General features: G+C 43.0%; 1 long non-coding RNA gene across 1 annotated transcript in view; it reads left to right on the top strand.

The window, feature by feature from the left end:
- Window positions 1-11337: 11337 nt before the first annotated feature.
- Window positions 11338-26430, top strand: part of LOC118905498 — a 63590-nt gene continuing 48497 nt past the window's right edge. Inside the window, exons 1-2 of the long non-coding RNA XR_005022235.1 lie at window positions 11338-11453; window positions 22716-22755. This is a non-coding gene — a long non-coding RNA (uncharacterized LOC118905498). The remainder of the gene's footprint in view (window positions 11454-22715; window positions 22756-26430) is intronic.

Below are 26430 nucleotides of genomic sequence, written 5' to 3'. Positions count from 1 at the left end.
TTCCATAAAACAAGAATGTTTGGGGGCTTGAACATCTAAAACTATTACCTAAAGAGCAGCTGAGGCTGTGGTCTAGAGCTTGCTGTCATCAGAGAACTATTGTCACTTATATGAAAGCACTTCTATCCATTTCTTTCTTTTCTCTTTATCTTTCCTTTCCTTGGACATTATTTACACACAATAATCATTTCAAGCAGGGTTGCATAATGTGAAAAATCTGTTCTTTGAGCCAGACATACCAGGATTCAAAACCCAACTCTGCTGCTTATCTGTTTGACCATGAACTAGTCATACAACCATTCTGAGCCTATTTTGTCTTCTCTAATATAGGGAAACTAATAATACCTGTCTTATCAGGTCATTGTGAGAATTAATTGAGAAAACATGTAAAGCTGTATAAAGCACAGAGTAACCACTTGATAGTGGTAGCTGGGGGACTTGCCTCAAGGAAGCCTGGGATAGAAAGTCTCCAAGATGTCTGCCATCCATTCCTTCCCTCCTTGCAGTCACATGGTGCACCTTACATCAAGAGGTAGAGTCTGATTCTCCTTCTCTGAATCTGGGCTGGCCTTAGTGACTAGTTTGACCAATAGAATACAGTGGCAGTGACAGTCTGGGACTCCCAAGGCTAGGTCTTAAGAAGCCTTGAAGCTTCCAAGGCTACAAGTCTCTTGTATGCTTGACCTTGTGATGTTCCCTCTTAGAATCCAACCAGTGGGCCTAAACCACATAGGCCATATGTAGACATTCTAGTTGACAACCCAGCTGGGCTCCCGGTCAACAGCCAACATCAACTGCAAATCACGCAAGGGAGCCATATTTGACATCTAGCCCGCGTGGGCCTTTAGACCCTTCCAACACCTGTCGCCATCTGACTGCAGCCGTGTGACAGATGCTGGACAAAAACTACCCAGCCTGGGGCTTCCCTGGTGGCGCAAGTGGTTGAGAATCTGCCTGCCAATTCAGGGAACATGGGTTCGAGCCCTGATCTGGGAAGATCCCACATGCCACGGAGCAACTGGGCCAGTGAGCCACAGCTGCTGAGCCTGCGCGTCTGGAGCCTGTGCTCCGCAAGAAGAGAGGCCGCGATAGTGAGAGGCCCGCGCACCGCGATGAAGAGTGGCCCCCACTCGCCGCAACTAGAGAAAGCCCTCGCACAGAAACGAAGACCCAACACAGCCATAAAAATAAAATAAATAACTATTTAAAAAAAAAAAAACAAAAAACTACCCAGCCTAGCCCAGCAAATCCACTGGACTATGAAGGATAATCATAAATTGTTATTTCAAGCCACTAAATTTGGGGCTGGTTTGTTATGCATGCAATGATAGATAACTGGAACAAAGCTGCAGGGTAGATGTCTATTTTAAAGAGCCACTAGTACAAACCCAGAGAAACAGCTGGGAGGGAGGGACTCTCACTATAAACATCTATCTGTAATTCATAATTTTGTTTCTCAAGTCCTTGTTTCAAAACTTCCAGAGAAGTCCAATTCGATTTTGAAGGGACGTGTGGGGATTGATGAAATGTTGGTTTGGATGAAAAAGAGAATGAGTGAATGACTGAATGTTTCCTGTGATATAAGTCCTCTCGTAGAAAGCATCTAATGACCAGCCATCAGTCTAGAGGCATCATTAAGAATCTATTATTTCTAATGCCATTTGCAGCAACATGGTTGGACCTAGAGATTATACTAAGTGAAGCAAGTCAGAGAAAGACAAATATCCTATGATATCACTTATATGTGGAATCTGAAAAAAATGATGCAGATGAATTTATTTACTAAACAGAAACAGACTTACAGACATAGAAAACAAACTTATGGTTAACAAAGGGGAAAGCGGCCGAGGGGATAAATTAGGAATTTAGGATTAGCCAGATACACACTACTATATATAAAACAGATAAATAACAAGGCCCTACTGAATAGCACAGGGAATATATTCAGTGTCTTGTAGTAAACTGTAATGGAAAAGAATCTGGAAAAGAAATATGTATATATATGAATCACTTTGCTGTACCCCAGAAATTAACACAACATTGTTTGTTCCCTTGACCTAAAAACTACACACGGGGGCGCTCGTACATGCTAAGGGGGTATCTTGTGGTATGGTGAGGGGGCACCACCATATCTGTGTGTTGCCACGGCCATTTTCAGAGCATTTACATTTTCATTGTAATTTCATTAAGCCCTGTGAAGCAGGTTGAATAGAAAACTGCAGCATGGGTGTGGCCGTCCAAGGTCACCCGACCAGCTGTTGGACAGCCCAGACCCAGGTCTTCCGCCTACCAGTGAGGTTCACACCAAACCCCTCTGCCCGCGCCAGATCTTATTTTTGTCCAGGACCCACCAATGTCTTCAAATGACCTTGTTTACAACACAAAATAATGCCATAAGGCTGCTTTTTAAAGATGTTTTGGGAAATAATGTTAGAAATAATGGTACTGATTGCTAGACCAAAATAGAGTATGTCTATCACTGAAATAATTCTAAAAGCTATTTTTGTGGGTCACATTCTATGTGATAAAAACTGTCATCTTGGTTGCCTTTAAAGGACACTTCCCTCCGTAAATCCATACAGCATCTGTATTCTCGGCTGAATGGGACTCCTCCACAAAGAGTACATAAATGACTCTGATTCAGAACGGAGGTAGAACAGATAAATAAAGTTGACAGTTCAAAGAAGAGGTCTTCATTACTAAATTATTCGGGGAGGTTTTGTAAGTCAGGAAAACTAATCTGCAACTAATGCCCCCTCGGTGCCACTTATCCTGTATTCATGTCCTCACACTGACTAGGAAAGAACAAGAACACGGAGTTTTCCCTCCCCATCGTCAATTACAAATATGTCCTCTTTTTTACCCTCTGTGTGAAATTGTGTTTCTTATAAATTGCCCTGTGCTGGTGCCTCGTGAAGTAAACATCCAAGTTCCTGAGGCATCTTTCTGCCTTAGATAATGAGGGGCATGTGCCCCGTTGGTGCTCCTAGAGCCAGGCTGGCCCTACGTGTGGTCCTCCATGAGTGGGAGGCCAGCGGAGGCTGGGAGGCCATGCGCCTGGTTATGAAGCTGTTCGTCCACTTTCCACATTATTGAGCTATAACAGCTGCTTGGCTCGCAAGAAGCTGATGGACACGGACACAAATCAAACCAGTCTCCCTTCTGCCCGAACCCTAGAAAAGCACCTTGCTGGGGCTGTGCGGTAGGAAGGGTTGGGGCTCTGCTGTAGCACAGATGACAGGAGAGCTGGCGTGCGCGCCCAGAGAAGGCAGCAACCATCTGTGCATGCTCATTGGAGGCCAGTTCCCTGCTGGGGGACCTTTGTGCTTGGCTCCACTGGCTAGGAATGACTGCGCACGATTTAAAGATCTGAAAGGATTAACTGTGTGTTTCACTGTCAGTCATCTGCTGGATGACAAAGAGTTGACGTTTATAGGAGAAATCTTTATTCTGAAATCTAAAGGACCACCTGAGAAGGTCTACAGTGATGCTTACCAAAAAACGGACTTATAATCATTTAAACTAATTTTAAACATTTGTAGCTGCATGGTTAGATGGTCCAGAAGAAAAATACAGCCTATGAAGGTCATCTATGTTTTCCCTTTTTATTCTCAAGTATGGCTCCAGACATGTACTCCTGTTAGGGAAACCTATTCAAGTTGTTTCCCTACATAAATATTATGTGCATAGTAGAAATGGCTGCGTTACTACACATCAGACTGTTTCTGTCCTGTATGACTAATTCAGTTTGGTTTCATTGTGGTTTAGCAATTCCAGAAAGTGAGGGCAGAGCCAGCCCTACGACATTTTTATGTAACACCTGTGCTTCTTCAAAATGCCTCTGAACTTAGAAGACCTAAGGACTTTATCAACTACTTGCTCAGGTTATGCTTAAAAGAACATGAATTCATCAACATTCAGATTACTCAAAACCCCGGTTTTCTGGGAGATCAATGTAGATGTGTTCTAGGCTCAGTGCATAGAAATGGCTTACCTTTTATGTTTTTTCTAGTGTTCGAGAAAAAATGTAATTGAATTTTTTGGTGTTCTCTGAATTGGGGGGTCATTGTTAAGGAGACAGAGGATAAGTCTTGATAGGTGCTGGTTATTGAGTTTAAAAGAAGATGGTGGTGTCTCCTCATGAGAGTTTAGATTATTAGGGCCAGAACTGGTAATCTGCTCTTGACGAGCAGGCTGAGGAATTCCTGTCACCTCCCTTGTCAGGTGGCTGCAGGTGCTGCTCTGATATTTCCAAATCAACCCCCAGCCTTCCGCTAGAGGCAGAGGGAGCAACTGAAAACAGCATTTGCTCCATGATCATGGAGCGCCAATCTGGTCTTAGATGGTCTTAGGCGGGCCCAGTTTCAATAAGCCTTTCCCTTCCTTCTCTTGCCTCCAAATAGAACTGATCTTAGCATGTCCATTTAAATAGCCCCTTGCACCTCATATGGGAAGGAGCCGTGGATCAGATTTAACACCCACAAACTAATGCTTCCACGGACAATGACAGAGTTTACCAAACTGGGCTTACCAGAGCTGGAGATTGCACATCCTCTAACTGGCTTGCTTGGTTTTTAACTACCAAAAAAACCATATCTTCTCTGGACTATTACCAGGTGTTGGTTTTAAATCAACATATTCAAGAAATGTGTACTATTAATTAGAGCTTTCCAATAATGAACACTAACATCTGATAAAAGCAAGATATTCTCCCTAGAGAATGACCTTTGGCAGTGACAAGCTGACCAATTTAAGGGGTTCTATTTTTATGGTTTAACTGCCCCCCCCACTCCATCTTAACTACCTCTGCAATATGTACTTCATATGTACATATGGTACTTTAGCACAAACTAAATAGTAAAAGGCCAACAGGAATCAGAGTGGAGCTCAGAGGAAAGGAAGCGTATGTCAGAATTATTTTTGCACATATCAAAGCCTGATTTTGGTGTAAACTTAGCCAGAGGGGTAAATGATGTCTTTGCGGCTCAAATATATTGACACTTTAAGTAATGGCCTAAGAAAATACACTGAGTATTGGGATGAAACCAATGGACTATTCTTTTGCCTTAAATGTGCTATGAGAAGGGTCCATGAAAGACGGGGTATGTACATTGCCAAGAGTTAGGAGGGGACTGGAGTTTCCAAATCCTGGCCATCCCTATGTTTGTCCATCAGAAACTGGGTTAGCATGTAATGCAAAAGCAAGAGAATTGTAACAACACAAAATGAGGCCATATTGTACACTCTAGGACTCTATATAATTGCTAAGAATGGGTCGTAAATTTGGTGTTAATCTATTAATCAACTATCACCAAGAAATTTAGATCCTGTCACTACGTGCAAAATACTATGTTTTGCTTGACTTTTCATATGGGCAGATTTGATTCCAGAAAAATATTTTGGGATCATCAGAAACAAAATGGCTTTCTAAACAAAAGATGACTTATTTTATGATTACTTTCCCCTCTTTTCCTTCAAAGGGAATGAGGAGAGAGAACAAGGTAGCAGAGAGATATGCCCAAAGGGCTATGACCAGGAATGGGCCCCAGCATGTCCACGCCTGGCAGGAGTGGCCCAGGAGGCAAGCTCAGGGCTGCTGTGTCTGTCAGAGGCCATCATCCACATGTAGATCTGGGTTGTAAAGTTCCAGAGACTTATTCTGCATTTGGCACTGTGTCTGTAGTTTGGGTAAACTGCCTTAGATGGGCCATGGTGCCCAGGACCCCATGTCCTGATACTCTGATTGTCTAGGCAAGAATAACTGAGAGAGATTTTCTTCTCAATTACCTTTTCCGATTTTTTTTAATGAATCTGTCACTAATTTTTATATTTTAAACAATGGGATATAGTTGAGAGCAAGATATAAAGAAATATGAATTAATAAGTAAAGAAATATTAGCCAGATGGTATAGGCTACCTATTCTTTTCTGGCTTTCAACTGTTGCCAGTTACTATTTATTTAACCATAGCATAGTTTCTGTGTTTATATAAAATAACTTAATTAGACTTTCTAAGAGATAGGCCTTTCCTGTATCTTCTCAGTGACTCTAGCACACAGCAACTTTTACCAACTTTTTATCCAAGGCCCTCTTAGTTGTTCTCTGTTTAAACTTTGTTTTTTACCTTCTCTTTATGAAAACAGTATGGTTATTTACAACTTAAAGAGAAAAGAGCAACGTGATACAATGAACTTTGAAGTAAATTAGCCTGGGTTTAAATCCTGACTTGATATCTGAATAAACATGGTCATGTTATTAAAACATTCTGAGATTCTTTTTTGCGGGGCGAAGACTGAAGTAGAAAAGAATAGCTCTATTGCTTTGCCAGGCAAAGGGGGCCACAGCGGGCTAATGCCCTCAAAACTGTGTGTCCCCCAAACATTCTGAGATTCTTAATTTGCAAAATTGGAGTGAGACCTTGCTTGGTTGTTGGACAATTAAATGAAATAAATACGTAAAACTCCTAGCACATATTGAGGGTTGTGGTCTTCATTACTACCACTTCAACCATTTCCACTAATTTCACTATTACAGCAACTGCCAACTGAGTCACCATGGGGAATCCAGGTAACTCTCTGACCTTCAGTTTTCTCTTCAGCAAAACAAAGATATTAATGTCTACCTCCCAGGGTTATGAAGATAATGAAATGCGAACATCTGTAAAGTGCTCAGCACATGACATGTATGTTCAATAAGTGTAGTGCAACATCTTTCCCTCTTTCCCCCTCTTCTTAGCAATTGCAAGAAACTCTTCAAGTGCTTGTTATTCCCAGGCTGGTAGTTCACTCTGATCCTGAGATTAGATTAGAGCCTGCAGGGTTGCCTTCAGTGCATTGTAAATTGAACCTGATGTCTGAATTTGTGTCCAGAAAAGATTCACACACTCCTACGAGGCTTGCGAGGTCTAAATCAATCTTTAGGCTGTAGAGGAAGCAAGAAATGTATGTAGCACACAAATATTCCTCTCCTTTCTCCTTTCTCCTTTTCCTTTTCCTTTTCCTTCAGAGACCCCTCATGGTCAATGTCCAACACAAGTTGCACAGGCAGAAAATATCCCTACACTCTTCCTTCAGGCCTCTGTTTTGCTCTGTTTGCTCATTGGTAAGAGGGTCTTGCCTCCTATTGCTCGCCATTTCCTGGCCTCCCTCACCATCTCCTATTGACAGACACAAGAATATGGACCAGATTTCCATGCCTACAGGGACCCTGTAGTACCCCCAAGGGCAGCTTGATGCAGGACAAGATGCAGCTGACCACAGCAACGTGACAATTGCCATGTCTTTACGCTGCTTGCAGAAATAGCCGATTAAAATGAAGACACAGTCTCAGCACATAGTTTATTATCTACCTCAACATAGGCTGTTCATTACCCCGCCTCTCTTATTCCTGTGTTCTGTGCACCTTCCTTCTGAGGACATAGAAGGCTCCCCTAGTCCATGCCTGTGTGGCTTCCTAGACTGGGGAGTTGATGTTTTCTATTGCTTTGGGTGTTCACTTAAGTTTCAGTATGTTTGCTTTACTCACGCTTCTATGGATCATTCAGGAAAGACTGAGGAATGTCTTGTTTTATATTGTCAGATAGGTGCCAACCCATATGGCAGGGGTTTTTGTTTAATTTTTATTTTTTAGTTGCACCTGTCAAAGGTCCTAGAAACTGTTTGGTAACAGACATGGGCAGTATGTACAGTAAATTTCAGGAACCGCCGCACTTAACATAGGAAGAGAAAGGCCAGATCAAATTGTGGGGTGAGCGTGCCATGCTCAGTATCCTAGGGGGCCTTTGGTAATTGATCCTAAATGGACCTTTTTCTCTGCCATAGAATTTTATTTGGTCAAGATGTGCTTTCTATCTACTGTGGTCCAAAAGCTAAAATCACAATGAACACAATAACCACTTCTAATTCAGAAATTTCACCATCTGTTGTTTCAACTTGTGCCACTTACCTCTGCAGAGCCAGGAAACAACAGCAATAAACTTCCCACCCAGAAGCCCAATGGTGAGGGTCAAGGTGATGCCCAAAGAGCAAAGGCTACCAGGCGACCTTGAGTCCAGGAGTAAAGTAATAACACGGCATTTATCTAGCTCTCTAGTTGTAACACTAGAGATGTGATTCCACCTGCTTACATAGAAAAAAATGGCAGACTTTCCAAGGCCTCACCACATTGCTTGGCATCAGAATGAGTAGCTGATACAATCCTTGTATAGTCAAGTGAGGACTAAATGTGACTTGATTTATATTTCCTTTAAAGCAACTTTGAGCCCCCAGCTGCATTTCATTTTTGTCCTTGTTGGGCTTTCCTCTCCTTCCTAGGACTTCACCAGATTCAGGAAGGGGTACAAGTGCCCAGAAGGCGAGGGGCCTTGGCTGTGGGGTCTGTCGTGGTGTCACCGATGCCGTACCGCCTGGGCCTCCAGGGCTGCCTGGACATCCAGCAGTCCTCTGCTGCTCCCGTGTCCTCCTGAGGCGTGAGGATCATTGTGGAAGCTGTGAGTCCCAGGCTTATAGTTTCTCCTCTGTAGACACACCACAGCTCTTCCTCCCTGGGACCCTCTGCTTCCCCAGGGCAAAGCCAGGGAACCACCCTTCCCTGGGACCCTGGAACCTGACTCTACCCCCAGACCTGTTTCTCAAAGATATTCTGCTCCTTCCTTTAAATTCAGTCTTCCCTTTGGGAGTCAGACTCTTAGAAAAAAAAAAGCCGGGAAATCTTGCAACTGGGTCTAGCTTCTACCACACTCAGTGAATGAGGCACAGAGACCGAGAGGAAAAAAAGAAGGATACAGAGAGTGAGAGGGGGAAACAACCCTAAACTGAAACCTCCAAACTTTGTTATGAGTGTGTGTGGTAGCACCAGACACAGCACTGCGCTGCATGTGCGGGTCTGAGCCGTTCTCCAAGACCAAGCGGAGTGAACATTTCACAAAGAGGAGACCTTGGGTCCTCCACCCACTGGATTTGTGCAAGGAAGTAGGAGGGGATTGAAGGCACATTTTCAAGGCACCACTGGTTCATCCTTTACAGACTGCGCTTTGCGTCAGTTAAACTTTTTGGACAGTGTAAACCGATTTTGCATCCTCTTTTTCTTGTGAATTGTTTGCAAATGAGTAAAATTCACTGATACTCAAGAAAGCTCTCATAACCACTCTCTGTGCAAAGGACGACCAAAACGTGCCTGTAGAGTCAGTTTTGTGTTCCAGTGACATTACTTGAGTCAGTCACAGCAGGCTGAGCTCGTGTCCCTCAATTTAAGACAATGCAGTCTATAAAACCTCACACTTGCAAAGTTGTTTTGCCTCTTAAAAGTGGATGTGCCGTGGATTCCTTTAAGTATCAAGATGCCCTTGAATTTTTAAAACATATGACTTAATTTAGAATGGCGGGTTTGTGTGTAGTCTTTCACAAGTGTATCTGTTTAATATGAAGTGTATCTATTTTATAAAAGTACCTATGTCCCTACTCAGTGAAGTGAATAGTAAGCAGATAGAACATCAGATTTCGCCAGCGGGAAAGAAGACTCCCTGCCAGAGCGAAATAGTTGCTTCACATGGTTGGAAAAGTTGCCCAGTGTTCAAATGACTCACCCTGGCCGCAGACATCAGCAGTTAGAGATGAACTCGGCTGTGAGGCAGGACCCACAAAACAGGTTCTGATGGGCGCAAGTGGTTCATGGAATAGTTACACTAAGTATAGCCCTCCTCGGGGCTTCCGGGGAAGAAAAGTAGACAAGTACTTTTAGATATTCCTCCAACAGAATCATCCTTCTTCTCTTGAAAATGTGCTATTCTTTACCACCTTTCCATTTCCCCAGATCCCTTGGTTGTCAGTAGTTGTTTTTTTATATTTAAGCAGTTAATCTGACAAAGTTGAAACTAATTTGGGGCATGAAAGAAGTGGAGAAAATGTACCAGACGTAAATAACTGCTTTCCAGGGTGAAACTCTATAAAACTAAGCGTTTTAGAAATCCCTACACATGTTAAAATGAGGAGAGGAAAATCTTCCTGCAAGAGAATAACTATCAAAGTGGTTTGTTTCGTGTTGGAACAGCAGGACGTTGGCTTCTGATTTTCCACCCCAGCCTTTGGAAGTAAAGCTCAGCGGCTGACCACAGTCAGGTTTTACTGTAAAGGGCCACTGCTCATTAAGTCCTGTGTAATTAGAAACTGGCAAAGAAAGGAAATGTTGTTAGAACACTCAGGGGAAGGTTTATCAAAGGATATGCATTTCGTGCATCTGAGTTTTGCTTTTCATCAGAAGCTTTGACAACTTCATTAAATCTAAGTATCTGAGAAATGTTCATTGAACATGTAAAGGTCATGCAAGCCCAGAAAGAAAGAACTTCAGTTCTTCCAGGTCTCTGCCATCAGGCTTTATCTAGTCTCTGCTTTTCCTTCCTTTCCTTTTTCAGCTTGCAAGAATCGTGGGTAGAGGGTGTTAAACCTCTCTATTGGGACTTCCCTGGCCGTCCTGTGGTTAGGACTCTGCTCTTCCACTGCAGGGTGCTTGGGTTCAATCCCTGGTCGAGGAACTAAGATCCCGCATGCTGCATGGCCAAAAAAATTTTTTAATTTTTTTAAATGTTTAAAAAAAAAAACCTCTCTGTTTACACATATGTTACTTTCGAGTGACCATTAGAATAGTCAGAACTAATGAAAACGGGAGTGTCTCATATCTGAGTTATGCCTACGATGATAACCACAGATCCAGTTCTTTGGGACATTTTAAGGAAGTTATTTATTCTCCAATCTCTCATACGAAAAAAGTGAGACTATTACAAGCACATATATCTTTATGCGGCTGTTAAAAAATCATATTTTACCTGTTCTAACAGAGCACACACAGGATGAATCATGTAGTAGTCGACTTTGGTTAATTTTGCTCACAATAATGTCAAAAGTTGTCTCCCTGACCTTGCAACCTTAGACTTGCATTCCAGATGTCTATTCTTGTGTTACTGTGCACACCTTCAAGTGAGCTGAGAGGTTTATAGTTACTAGAGTCTGCCATAAAAAAAGAAAAAAAAAATGCCAGAAGGAGCTGACATCACCCACTGTAGGTTTGTTCTTGGCACAGAGACTGCGGTGTGGTGCATTGGCACAAGGCAATAGGAGTTGTCATGTCTTAAGTGGCAGCAATGCTAGGGGATACTTTTCTTCTTTGAGTTATATTATTATCTCCCTGAATGAAACATAACTCGGTTTTGAATCATAACTATGGGAAATGCCCACACCCATCTCATCCCAATGTATGTAAATTTCATTTCTCCCAAGACTCTCAGCGATGAGAGAAAGCAAACCATCAGTATTATGAAAGCAGCTTGGCTGAAATGTTTGCTTCCCTGTGCTCAGTCACTGGAGCAGTCCAAGTGACACATTTGACAAGGCAGAACACGAAATTTATCTCTTTAATATGGAGCATTTTGCCAGGGAGGCTGAGTTTTGGAGCAAACTAATGGTAAGTGGAACGAAGTGTTTAAATATCAAGGGCATCATGCTGGGCATTTTCCTTGTGGCTTTTCATAAAATTAAGATGAAAGGGGAATTTATAATCAAAGGACTGTAGCCTTGCTCATTATTTTAAAGTGAAACATGCCTTCTACATACCAAATGGTATTAGTGATAAATGACTTTGGATGGATTGTTTGGGTATAACATGCCTTCTACATACCAAATGGTATTAGTGATAAATGACTTTGGATGAATTTTTGGGTATAAATTTTTCTAATTTTATTGATGAACCGTACCACAAAGCTTGTGGGCATGCAAGACATTACCTTATTGAAGCAACACTATTCGCTGACAGAAAGGGATTGTAACGTCGAACTAGGTTTTTAACACAGATGAAGTGTTATCTTGGAACTCTGGGTTGGATTGTTACTTTTGATTTTCTTTAAATGTATCTCGTTTAGGATTATATAAATACACCTGTCTGTGTGTGTAAATATATATAATGATCATAGTATATACTATGATCAGAAGAGCATGAAAAAGGTGCATACTAATGTCTAAAGCTGATTTTTATGATTTTTGAACTGGGCATATTCAGACCTCCTATTTCTTTTTATGTCACTGAGAACTATTGAGTTTACTTCAGATGAATTGGTCAAGTTCTGAAAGCCTGCCAGAACAACACAGATTCCCAGGCCTTGGGGACCCTGGCTGATCATCTCATTTTATAACTGAATAAAGTGAAGTTCCCCTACTTGAAGAACCCAGAGTGGGACTACAAGATCCTAGACCCCAACCCCAGTGCAGTGCTTTTTCAGTTAGTATATCTCACTGTTCCATAGTATAACTTTTCATTGTGTTTTCTCCTTTCTAATGTGAATTTGAACTTCTTTGGAAATAGAAAAGATTCTGTTGCAAACATGGGTGATTTTTAGATCGGAATAAAAAATTCTCTCTTGGTGGCAGCAATGTGATCTACCTGTCTTTTCCCTGGCAGTATGACTTAGCTTCTTTTATAACATAAAGTTGACTCCAAGAACAAATTAAAACATTGGTTTCTAGAATAATCACTTCTGTTCATTAAAGAATGCTCACCATGCCCGGTGTCTTAGGTTTTCATGCTATATCTCGGCTGGCAAGCCATGTTGCATATTTTTGGAGAAATCAGGGTAAAAAAATACTATATTCTTCCCAGACATAACTAAAAAGGCACAATTTTCAGATCCATATGCAAGCTTTGGAGACATCCACCTTCGTTTATCCAAGTCATTCACTTAGCAAAATATTATCAATCAGTTGTGTTCTGGAGACTGAACCATTTCTATGCTCTTGTAATATTTCGGTCGTTTAAATGCCTTAGTTTTTATTAGGAGCTCATTTTGACAAACCAGAAAAATAAAAAGGGCTTTTTCCTGCATGCCCTCAGGGCAGGAAGGGATGTCTGCGCTCCCAGGGGCTGGGAACTGATGGAACAGTAGGCTCTGGTTGGGTCCAGGACGCTAAGACGGCCCAAGGGGCCCAGGCAGGGGCTGGAACTCAGGAAATACACAAAGGGCTGAGGTGTAGGTATTGGTCCTCCCCACTTAGACCCACCCGCCCCCCCCACCCCAGTTCCTTGCCCGAGGAGTTTCCAGGTAAGATACAGTCAGTCACATGAGAGAAGATCAGAATTGTACTGTAAACACCTATCACAGATTCAAGCTCGCCTGTTGTTCTGTTCAACCTTGATTACTCAAACTGCCGTTCTGGAAATTCTCTCCTCTTTTGGAAGCTCTTCAGCCTCTGGCTCCATGTCGGCAACTACATGTTGTCACCAGTTCCCTTGGCAAGTGAGTGGCCACTTACCGCCAGGCCATCAGGCCCCGACACTGCCTTAGGTTGCTGGCAGCAGCTCACCAGGCTCCCCTGAGCTCCTTCCGGGCTGTGCAATAGGTTAAATACCTGCCAACTCAGACAGCCAGGGCCAGGCACAGCCCAGGGCAGGAGGGACTGAAATTCATTGCGATCCTATGGCTGCTCAGGGGCCTGTGTGCATCAACAGAAACAAAGTTTGGAGAGCCTGGTGTACTTTCACAGTGTCTTTCTGTCATAATTAATGCACCCAACCTCTCTTGTGGTCAGCGGGGTGTTATCTTAACTGCAGAGATGGTGAGACCCAGAGATTTAATGATGGGCTAGGCGCTGTCTGCGTAGCGAGCAGTGTGGGAGTGAGAAACATAAGCCTCTGCCATCAGAAGCAGGTCATTTCATCCGTAATGTTGGACGTTTGCTCTCAGCCTTCTCTGCCTGGAGGACCAGAGTAGTTCCTCCATGGATAATTCCCTAGTTATTCTTTGTTCTCAGTGCATTTGAATTTCTGCGTGTCTTTGGTCTTGCAGACTGCTTGTGTCACTTAGAAATTCACCTCCATGCTGGACAGGACCAGATAATCCTCTCCAAGAGGATAAGAGCAGCCCCTGCAAGTTCAAATTCGGGAGCTTGCCTCCAGGTGCAGTTTCAAATCCCCAAGGTTGTGTGCTGTTCAAGGACAGTTGATAGATCAGGTCCCTGCCCTGCACACAACTTAGCACAGTGGTTCTACACGCCAGCTTCAGCACGGACGGATTAAATATGAGGATGCAGTCACCAGTGGGTGCTATGTACAGGCACAGGTGTTTGGGGGAAGTAAACAGTGGTAACTGACTCTGTAGTCCTGTGTGATCATCATCACCCCTGAGACCCAAACCGTTTTTCTTTTTTTCCAACCTAAAATCCCCATTCACCCCCATTCCCTCTCGCCAAATGAGCTCAACTGAACAAAGCATCAGGCAAGTGCTCACTGAGTCTGGCTTCTGTACTTACTCTCCTGTTTGTGCAGAAAACACGGAGGAAGAAGACATGCTCTTGACTCACGAAGGTCAAAATATAGTTGAGAGAGGAGCTACATGTACACGAAACAATTAGAGAACAAAGTAGCATATAAAAGAGTATCCAAGTGCATGGCTCACACACTAAATGCAACAGGGATTCTGAAGTCAGGGAGGTTGGAGAAGCTTTCGTGAAGGAAATGAATCAAGGAGGATGGAGAGAATTTTGAAAGGAGAGGGATGGGTATCCAGGTGAAGGGGATGGTGTTGAATAAATGCTGGGATGCAGAAACACGCCTGGTGCTGGGACAGTACTGAGTGACTGAACAGGAAATGCATGTGAGGGTCGGGGAGAGATAAACTTGAGCAGATCCTAGAGAGCCTTGAAGGCCAAGCAAAGGAGTTAAGACTTGGGAACCACGGAAGGTATGGGAACAGTAGAATGGCATGATAAAAGCAGAGTTTAAGGAAAAGTAGTCTGTCCACATAGATTGGATTCTGAAGATTCTGGAGGCCATGAGAAAGCTGTTGTTACGGGACCTAAACATGAGATGACAGGGGTACCAGGCCAGAGTGGTATAAGTTGAACAGGGAGAAAGAAGCGTATTTCTAAGGAAAAATACGAAATGCTGGTTGATGAATGGGATCCTGTAGGGTGTAAACTACATCAAGTTAGAAATTATGGCTGTCTTGTGTACTAGGTAACAGTCTGTCTCTGCTTAGGATAAAAGAGAAGTCTAATTCTTCTCCTTAGATCTACTCCTAAGGCCCGAAACCTTTCGGATACTTCCCTGTTCCTTGAGTTAACCAAATCTTTTCTACAGAAATCTCAAGGCACCAGTGCCCATCCTAAGAGCTCAGAACAAAATTTCTCTGCTAGCAACATTCCTGCCATAGGGAACATTTTGCACTCTCAAAACTCCTCCTCTCTCTGTTTTCATGACATTGCAGGTAAATTTTCCCATTTCTCCTTCTTAGCTACTGGTTGCTAAACATGAAACATTTTTATTCTTTCACACTCACTGTGTTAGTTTCTCTCCGGTTTGTCTGCTCCTCACATCTCCCCCTCTCTGGCTTTATTCATATCAATTTGCCCACTGAAATCTGGTTACCTGGCAGCATCCTTTGCTTTAGATGATCGACTTTGCCAGGCATATACATAGTTGTATTACTTAAACTCTCTTCTATCCACCAGAGAAAGAGGTACACAATTCACCTGAGAGTTTGAAAGGGGAGGCAAGTTATCACAAGTACACAAGTGAAGAAAATCAAGAGGTTGCGTGTTTAGACTGAAAAGTCCTAGATAGGTTTTTTTTTTTTAATATTTAATTTAATTAATTTATTTATTTATTTTTGGCTGTGTTGGGTCTTCGTTTCTGTGCAAGGGCTTTCTCTAGTTGTGGCAAGCGGGGTCCACTCTTCATCGCGGTGCGTGGGCCTCTCACTGTCGTGGCCTCTCTTGTTGCGGAGCACGAGCTCCAGACACGCAGGCTCAGTAGTTGTGGCTCACGGGCCTAGTTGCTCCGCGGCATGTGGGATCTTCCCAGACCAGGGCTCGAACCCGTGTCCCCTGCATTGGCAGGCAGATTCTCAACCACTGCGCCACCAGGGAAGCCCCCTAGGTAGGTTTTAAAGGTAACTTTGAATCATAGAAGGTGGAGAACTTTAAGGGGCCATACACGTGTTCTATTTCACCTTCAGAGTTTTTTTTTTTTAATATTTATTTATTTATTTGGTTTTGCCTGGTCTTAATTGCGACACGCAGGATCCAGTACCCTGACCAGGGATCGAACCTGGGCCCCTTGGTCTTAACCAAGCGCAAGGTCTTAACCAGTGGACCACCAGGGAAGTCCCTGCAGAGTACTTTTAATAGTTTTTTTTCTTTTAATCTTTAAGCCAACATTTAAAATTCAGAAGACTTGACGTAGCAATCCAGAAACATATTTCCTTGAAAAAGAATCAGAAGATATGGCAATAATCAGCTGGGGCTGAGCACTGCTGCCCCCTGTGTATAAGGTGGCTACACGTCCCCCTCCTTCCCTGCATTTCTGAGTACCTGTCAGGCCCTCTGGACATCTGACATTTATTTCTAGTTAGTTCTGACTCTGATCTAACCAGTTTCTCGTTTTACAGCAAGGGAAACTGAGGCACAGAGGTTAAATACCTTTTTCAATATTACCCGAGATCGGTAGTACTACAGGGATTAGAACTGAGCTTTGCTGTGACTCCTGGACCCGCTTTCCCTCCCTGGCTGGACAGTAGTTGTGTTTTCTGAATACAGGTCGGCAAGCTGGAGGAAGGCAACAACCTGCGTGTGGGAATATGCACATCAGTCAATAAAGCTACTGAACAGGTGTTCCCGAGGCAGGAACCTGGAGAAATTCAGAATAATAGTATTTTTCAAATGTGACCCTTGTTTTAATTTTATTTTACTTTATTGTACTTACTACTTAGAATTTCAAGAAGGAACATAATTAGCTTTTCCCCTTTATTACAATTTCTTAACTTTATTTTTTTTAACTTTTTATTTTATACTGGAGTATAGCCGATTAACAATGTTGTGATAGTTTCAGGTGCACAGAAAAGGGACTCAGCCATACGGATACATGTATCCATTCTCCCCCAGACTCCCCTCCCATCCAAGCTGCCACATAACATTGAGCAGAGTTCCCTGTGCACAATTTCTTAACTTTAAAAAAATGTATACTTGAAAATATGGCAGTGGTGTTGTAACACTGTAAGCATTTGTATTGAAAATATCCCAAATTTTAAAATGAAACCTACTGATAAAAAAAAAAAAACCTGCGTGCTTTTTCTCCTCCACTTTCCTCTCCTAAGCTCATTTCATTCCCTTAGACCTCTGGCCTGCACTGTTAAGAGTGTCCATCTCAAGTGTGTGAACATGACTTTGGCACTTGGCTAGAGGCTCCTGCAGACGCTGCCTCCTGTGGACTCAGTGGTGATGGGATCTCCGTGGGCTCACAGGGCGGGCCGGAGGGGGCCGCGATCAGCCTGCTTATCATTATTGATGTGGCTTCGGCGACCTCTGCTGCGTTTCTGTCCAGTGCGATTCTGGATGCAATTCAGAAAACACCTGCCGAAATCCTTATGAGAAATCCATGTGCGTGCCAAGGCCAGGTGATTGGTGTCACTCTTGAACAACGTGAAGGTCAGCCTCTTGGCCCTCCTTTAGCTCTTATTTTAATGAAAGTCAGAATTCTTTATTGAGCGGATTTTAATACAGACCCAGCACAGGCTGGCATTTCTACTTTTTGCGTAGTTATATTTAAAATAGTCTTTTAACTAAAATGGAAGAAGGGTGGAGATTTTGCAGGGCGTTTAAAATTGGAGGAGGGTTAGGAAAGAGACTCTCTGTGTTCTTTGAAATATCAGAAAGCTTAAAATTTATGTTTGATCTCTCCTTTCACCACTTCAAAGGAATTGTACCTCTGTGATTGTGCTTCCTTCCTTTTGGGGGGATCTATCGTCTTCCTCCCCAAACCTGTGGAGCTTTTAGCTGATGTAACAAGATCACTTCCTTACATCAATGAGGGTGTTTCAGCCCTACCATTTATGCTACTGTTTTCAGTACACGTTTTTTTTGTTTTCTGGGTTTTTTTAAATACAGGCTTTACTTTTCCATTCACTATGTAAGTATATGAGTTGTAAATAAGAGACAAAACTCTAGAGGAATTTGACACTGAGTGTCCACAGTAGAAACTTACTGTACACTAAAAGTTCATTTGGTCTTAGACCACACTGAAAAACTGTTGTATAATTAGTATAACACATTGATTAATGATGACAATAATAACTAACATGCATTACATATTTAGTAAGTGCTAGGAACTGTGCTAAGTATTTCATGTGTATTATCTAATTTAATCTTCATAATGCCCCTTTATTCTTCTAAAATGAATGAGATAATAGTCTGTGTGGGTCAAGGTTTAGTTTTAGGCATGCAATTTAGGAAGAATACAGGCAAACTGAAGCACATGGCAAAGTGAGGATGAGAGCAACCGGAGAGAGCAGAGGTTCTCAAACTTGAGCTTGGGGACTTCCCTGGTGGCGCAGTCGTTAAGAATCCACCTGCCAACTCAGGGGACATGGGTTCAATCCCCGGTCCAGAAAGATCCCACATGCCATGGAGCAACTAAGCCCGTGCACCACAACTACTGAGCCTGTGCTGTTACCCCGTGAGCCACAACTACTGAGCCTGAGTGCCACAACTACTGAAGCCTGCGTGCCTAGAGCCCGTGCTCCACAATAAGAGAAGCCACTGCAACGAGAAGCCTGTATACCGCAGTGAGAATATTTGCAAACGAAGCAACTGACAAAGGATTAATCTCCAAAATATACAAGCAGCTCATGCAGCTCAATATCAAAAAAACAAACAACCCAATCCAAAAATGGGAAGAAGACCTAAATAGACATTTCTCCAAAGAAGATATAACTTAATATAAGATAATGCCCAACATCACTAATCATTAGAGAAATGCAAATCAAAACTACAATGAGGTATCACTTCACACTGGTCAGAATGGCCATCATCAAAAAATCTACAAACAATAAATGCTGAAGAGGGTGTGGAGAAAAGGGAACCCTCTTGCACTGTTGGTGGGAATGTAAACTGATACAGCCACTATGGAGGTTCCTTAAAAAAGTAAAACTAGAGCTACCATATGACCCAGCAATCCCACTACTGGGCATACACCCTGAGAAAACCATAATTCAAAAAGAGTCATGTACCAAAATGTTCATTGCATCACTATTTACAATAGCCAGGTCATGGAAGCAACCTAAGTGTCCATTGACAGATGAATGGATAAAGAAGATGTAGCACATATATACAATGCAATATTACTCAGCCATAAAAAGAAATGAAATTGAGTTATTTGTAGTGAGGTGGATGGACCTAGAGTCTGTCACACAGAGTGAAGTAAGTCAGAAAGAGAAAAACAAATACCGTATGCTAACACATATATATGGAATCTAAAAAAAAAAAAAAAAATGGTTCTGACGACCCTAGGGGCAGGACAGGAATAAAGATGCAGACGTAGAGAATGGACTTGAGAACACGGGGAGGGGGAAGGGTAAGCTGGGACGAAGTGAGAGAGTGGCATGGACATATATACACTACCAAATGTAAAATAGATAGCTAGTGGGAAGCAGCTGCACCGCACAGGGAAATCAGCTCGGTGCTTTGTGTCCACCTAGAGGGGTGGGATAGGGAGGGTGGGAGGGAGACGCAAGAGGGAGAGGATATGGGGATATATGTATACATATAGCTGATTCACTTTGTTGTACAGCAGAAACTAACAAAACATTGTAAAGCAATTATACTCCAATAAAGATGTTAAAAAAGAAAGAGTGGTCCCCGCTCTCCGCAACTAGAGAAAGCCCACGCACAGCAACGAAGACCCAATGCAGCCAAAAATAAATAAATAACTAAATTTATTAAAAACAAACAAACAAAAAAAAACCTTGAGCCTGCAGCAGAATCTCCTGGAAGACTGTCTTAAACACAGATTCCTGGGTCCACCACTGTGCACCTCCACCCAGCAGCCTATTAAAGGGCTGGACTGTGTGATACCCTTGGGACAGTGGATGTGACATTGACCAAAGGGTATGGATTGAGACCAGCACAGCTGAGAGTGAGGGAGAACAGATGGCGTGGGCTGCCCGTGGAGGAACCTGGGAGGTGCCCACGCGGAGGAGGGTGATGGGTTTCTGAGCAGGAATTACAACCTGGTGGCCCCGAGGCTGAACGCGTCTGCAGATGGGTCTGCTGCGAGTATGCAGGGCCGCCAGGTGTTTTAATTTGAATGCATCCATCCTCCAGTCCCCCACAGCCCCTCCTCTCTCTGCCTTGATGATTCATCCATTTATGCTCAGCGGCCTGGCCACAGGTGGCCCTGGAGCTGAAGGCCCCTGAGGTACAGGGTGAGCGAGCAGTGGGTGAATGCTGGATTCGATTTTTTCATTTTATTTTATTTTATATGGGAGTAGAGTTGATTTACAATGCTGTGTTAGTTTCAGGTGTACAGCAAAGTGATTCAGCTATACATGTACATATGTCTATTCTTTTTCAGATTCTTTTCCCATATAGGTTGTTACAGAATACTGAGTAAAGTTCCCAGTGCTCTTCAGTAGGTCCTTGTTGATTACCTATTTTTATATATAGTAGTGTGGATATGTTAATCCTAGACTCGTAGGGATTTGATTTTTTTTCCGTAATCTGCCATCTGGACTCTATAGAATGAGAGAAGGGTCACTTGGTAAACTGATCCCAGTTTGTTCACTTATAGGAATTGCACACTGGGGGGGAGAGGACCCACTACAAACTGTGCTACCATGGAAGTGATTCGAGTATCGCCCATCATTGTGCTGTGTCCTAGGATGGCTGTCTCCATCGAGCACAGCTCTCTCGGTCACCCCAGTCTCCTCCAGGTCTTCTCCCTCCGAGGCTTCCTTTGGTTCCACGTGACTAGGGCTGACCCTTGGTGGACACAGGACCTGAATGGCAAAGCCATGCCCCTTCTGTCCCTCCCTGCAAACAGCACCCCAGGGCTGCTCTCCCGGAGTCCAGTGGGCTCGTCTGCCCTGCAGGGACACACGTGGGCCTAAAAAGCCAGACACTGAAAAGCCTTGGAAGACAATGACCCAGCCTTGGCAGGAAGAGACATAAGCAAGAGAAGTTTGGGGTTGATTACAAAACAGCTTGTGCCAAAAGTGATAGATTCTCAGGAGAAAAACCTTATCTAGGAAGTTCCAGGGCAAGGAAGAATAAAGAAAAATGAAATGGCAGAGAGAAGTAGCAAGACCAAATTAAGAAATGGAAGATCTAGATAAGTTGTTAGGAGGCATGTATGGTCCATGATGGATGCTTTGTCCTTGAGACATTTAAAATAAAATCAGGAGAGGCCTTCACTGACCAGTCTAAGTAACTTGATTAAGTCTTTTCCACCTTTGCCTCCTGGGTTTCGTTGCTAGGTATTTAGCCACTGCTGTCTCAGTTATGAGCATTCTGGGGTCGGGCTGCCTTCTAGATGGGGAGCAAGGAACAGGGTGCCCTCTCTTCCTTGGACCAGCTTTCCATTCTTTCTCTTTTCTTTCTCTCTTTCTTTCTTTCTTTCATCCCATCCTTCCTTTCCCTTCCTTCCTTCCCTCCTTCCCTCTCTCCCTCCCTTCCTCCCTTTCTTCCTGTCTTCCTGCAAATAAGGGGAAAAAAAACTTGAGGAGACCACTGGTGCAGTCCAGTAATAACCATGGCAGGTAATTTTTGCACATCCGGAGTGAGTCATTTTCTTATAAATGAGATCAGGGGCTGTAGTGCTCCCAGAAGAAAAAACACTTATATTGACGTGTTTATGTATTGAAATGATAATATTTGTCCATGTGAAAAGATGTGTGATTCCTTTCTGCCACACCATATGGCTTATTACTATTCATAATCCAAATAGTAGCAGCTGCCACAGAATGCGAGAATGAGTTTTCCTGAAGTAAAAATGGGCTAACTCTTGGATGCCACATGTACTTTCCACAGTATCACCAGCAATTCACCAGAAACCTACATATGGGTCCCTTCCATTAATCGATTCCTTTCTTTATTCATATCTCAGAAGTTCATTTTTCTATCCACTTCCATTCTGTCCCTCTCACCCAACCTACCCCCATGCATCCTGGGCCCCCAAGGGGCCATTCCATCTTGGGAACATGGACACGTATTATTTAGAACTGTTGGCAACTGAAGGTTTCAGTTTGGGTCTTGTTGACCACTGACAACTGCCAGAGAAAAAGGCAGTGAATTTTCACCCTGGTTCCCCAGGTGGCTTCCTACACCGCTGAACCGCATTATATATTTGCAGTTAATCAGACACATGAAGGCACTGAAGCAGTTAATGACTCCCCGTCAGGCCGACTTGGCCCAACTCTGAGGTAATGGAAAATGCAGGGCAGCACTTTCTGCAGACCACTGGAATGTGGTTTGCAGAAACCCTTGAGGTTTAAGAAGGAAGCCATTTGTGGCCTAGGTGCTGGATGCCACTGTAGAAACCAACACAATCACCAGCACAAAATAACCCAGTTTCACAGAGGAGAGGTATCTGTGGGACTTATTGTATCATCACATGGTCATTCTGAGTCCCCCTGAAAGCTGGAGGTTTTAGAAAATCAAAACACTCTTTATGCTGATTCTACACATCACAGTGGTAAATATCTAGACCATTTAACCAAAAGGAAAAAAAAAAGTCCTGACCAAGTATCCCAAAACTTGATCCTAAAATGAAAGTATATGGATAATTGCTTTAATTTTCCACCTCAGTTGGTTAAGTTATAATAATACCTTGCACTTGCGTGATGCAGCATAGTTTTCAGGGTGTTTTCATGTATATTAATAGTAATTGAGACTTTTTTCCAAGAAGACTGTCAGGTGACCTGAATCGGTGGACATTCGTGAGACTGGTATGTTATCTCTGTCAGCTACGTTTTGTTCTGTTCCTCCCACAGCGGGTAGCACTAATTTCCAACTTGTATTGGCCATCTTCCTGCAGCCATTTGTCTTTTTCAGGTGTGTATTGGTCAGTTCTCTAAGTACCTGCTGCTTTTTTTACAAGTTATAATAGGGTGATTTATCAATGTCATTCTTCTCACTTGGCAACGAGAGAGAAACTACAAGATATTATAGAATCGGTCTGCATACCTGGCCTTTAACCACAGTTCTCCAACTTGAAATGGCATTTATACCCCTTCATCACAGACCTTGTCAAGAGGTCCTGGAGTCAGCCTTCACTTAGCCAGTCTTTGCCTTCAGGGTGCATTAGGTAATTGTTTCATAAACTTCTCTTTTCCAAAAGGAATATCTGACAACATTCCCAAGTCACATTTTGTGTTTAGGAGTTGCTGCCTGTGTGTGTATGTATATATCTGCTTCTCATTTGTGTTTCTTATAATCATAAGAAGTCTGACTCAGGCCAAGTAGATGATTGTCCCTAAATGCCATGATGTGATTTCAGGGCTAAATAGTCCGAATAAGTCTTCCTAACTGATGATGACTGAAATCCCATGATTTGACTATCCTGCCTTTCCTCTGTCCCCAGCAAAACTTCCCCCGAAGGCTCAGCTCTGTCTGCTCCCAGAACCCATCCTGACCTGCAGGTAGTGATCACTTGAACTGGGATTAGTCCTGCTGTCCTAAGCCTGGTGTCTGGTGGGCCTGGGCTGAGCCCTGGGCACCCTGTCTGCTGACCTGCACCTTAGCTCACACCATGCTTAGCTGGCAGGCATGCACGGGGCGCTGCTGTTGCTTTTTGATTTATACTTATGCTTTCCTGCTGAAATCCGAGTCCCCCACCCCTGCCCACTGATTATGCTGCTGAGCAAATGCTACCCTTCTGTGTCCCGTTGCCTCAAGGTTCCTCCCACGTGTACCTAAAAACGGGGTGGTGGTAGGATTTTCATGGGCCCCGGGCACTTTTGGCTTTGTGGGCCACTTCCTCCATTAAAAAATATTGAAAGTTATGTTTTACAATTGTGTTGGTATAAAGACAAATATTTTCATATCATATATTCAAATATATTCATACTATATATATATATTATTCATTAAGACATTTCTTTGACTTGAAAGTGTATTTTTTCTTCGGACTTTAGTTTCCTTAAAAGAAATTAACACGTTGGCATGGATCTCTAAAAGTATTGTGGGTTCTGGGCATTGTGCCTGGTGCCCCTGATGGTTAAGGTGGCCCTACTGAGAAACAGACCAGACCCTTTACCTTGGATCAGTGTTTCAAAGTGCCATCCTTTGCAAACCACATTTAGGAATTTTACCATATTGCTCTTCTCCCATACTAGTTTTCACCTAATATTTTTCCTTAAATTTACCCCCTTTGAAATTTTAATAACTGTTTTTTGAAAAGAAGGTTTATGTCAGTAGCATAAAGCCAGTATAACTTGCTGTTAGGAACTATATGTTTACCCTCCCCCATCAGAAATTCAACTGTTGAAAAACCCTAATCCTCAGTGTGAGGGTTTTGGAGGTGGGGTCTTTGGGAGGTAATTAGGTCAGGAGGATAGCGTCCTCAAGGTGGGATTAGTGCCCTTATGAGAAAAGACAGGAGAGAGCCTGCTTCTCTTTCTGCTCTCCACCAAGTGAGGACACAGTGAAAAGGTAGCTGATTGCACACCAGGAAGTGGGCCCTCACCAAGAACTGCCTCTGCCAGAGCCTTGATCTTGGACTTCCCAGCCTCGAAAAATGAAAAATAGATGTTTGTTCTTTAAGCCACCTGTCTATGGTAATTTGGTGTAGCGGCCTAAGCAGACTAAGACACTTGCCAAAAATAGAAAATAATCATTAATAATTATTAACATAAATGTTACGTAATTTTTTAAATTTATGTTCATGTTCTATCTAACCCAGTGTTTTGAGTTCCTCAGCATCTCTTATCCTCTATTAGTCCTTGTAGAGTTAATGATCAGATCAATCCTAGCTCAAAGGTGCCCGCGCTGTTCAGAGTTTTCCTTTATTCACTGTGTGCCCACCAACACCCAGCTGCTGCCCACGTTCTTCCTGCAAAACAAAGGGACCAGACAGACCTCCCCAACTCAGTTTAAGCATTGACAGAGCATCCCTGCCCATTAGACTGGATTTTCCTGGGAAACATCATTGGGTGTCACAATCCTGACTTACCATTTCCCACTAGAACAGACTGTCTAAGAGAACTTTCCATGATGGTGGAAATGTCCTATGTCTGCACTCACCAATTCAGTACCCACTAGACAGATGTAGCTACTGAGCATCTGAAACATGGCTAGTGAGACTGAGGAACAAAATTGTTACTTTTAATTTTAACTAACTTAAATTTAAACTCTTTAGCTACATGTGGCTAGTGGCTACCATATTGCACGGGGCAGCAATGGAGTGTTTGATTTTGGCTATGACCATCCTTCTTGGATTCTCCGTCTCCATCCCAGAACTTATCAGTTCTAACATTCTTTCCCTTTCCATGAGGCCTGTCGTGCCACACGGCCAAGTTTATTAGTGAAATGGATGACACTTCTATGCTGCTATTAGATGTTCACACCAGAGTGTGAAAGAAGGCTCTGGGGGGAGGTATGGCAGAAGGAAGCAGGAACAGAACACAGGACTCTGTGTGCTGCTGGGAGCTCTATGGGTGTGTGGTGAGCGGGGACAGAATGGAGAGAACGAGGTATCAAATGTTAATTCCCCCTGCTTTTCAGTTTTGCAAAGCTAACAATACCCTAGATCTAAACTGTATTAATATCATTTTATTTTCTCCTCTTTGTCCCTTTTAAAACAATTAAAACAGTTGGAGTCAAAGGTTCAGGTTCAGAATAAACAGTCTGCTTAACAGTTTGTCATTGGGACTTCCCTGGCAGTCCAGTAGTTAGGAATCCTCACTTCCACTGCAGGGGGCCTGGGTTCGATCCCTGCTTGGGGAACTAAAATCCTGCAAGCCTCGCGGCACAGCCAAAAAACAAACGAACAAACAAAAACAGTTTGTCATTAACCTGCTAAACCTAGAAACTCCAGCTTGAGCTGGCTTCAAGCCCCAGGCTTTAGTGGTCACATTGTTGGACCAACTGCACTCATTTAGCGGATATAATTCTATTTCCATTGTGGGGAAGGTGCACATAATAGCAGCTTTTGCCCCAAAGCAAAAATCCTTTGGGAAATCTGCCTGCACTAATACATGTATCGATACACATGCGTATTTCCCATTAATACTAATAGAACCTAATGAGACTGTATAAATCACCTGAATTTTGATGCAGTGTGAATCTGATGTTGGATGCTTCGAGATGAACTCAGAAAGTCCATTTGTGTGGGAGCTATTTCTTAATACGCCTTCATCTTGTAGCCGAATTCCTCTCCTGTGACTGAAATATTAATCAAAGACTGTTTCTGCATCTCCCATCATGTACACCTGCCTCTCATCATCGGAAGAGATGAAGTAGACTCATCTGTGTGACCGTGTGCCTCTATCTAGGCATAGTTTAAGGTTCTAGTGACAGAAACAAAAAGGGAATGGACAGAAAAGAGAAATTAAGAGAGATTTTCCTTTTCGTGGGGAGCGGTGTGCAGGGCCAGGCTAAATTAAGCGTACACGTGGTCCGGA

Source organism: Balaenoptera musculus, chromosome 12, assembly GCF_009873245.2.
Source record: "Balaenoptera musculus isolate JJ_BM4_2016_0621 chromosome 12, mBalMus1.pri.v3, whole genome shotgun sequence".
Classification (NCBI taxonomy): domain Eukaryota; kingdom Metazoa; phylum Chordata; class Mammalia; order Artiodactyla; family Balaenopteridae; genus Balaenoptera; species Balaenoptera musculus.
The sequence above is the reverse complement of the archived record's forward strand: the minus strand, read 5'-3'. Positions and strand labels throughout refer to the sequence as shown.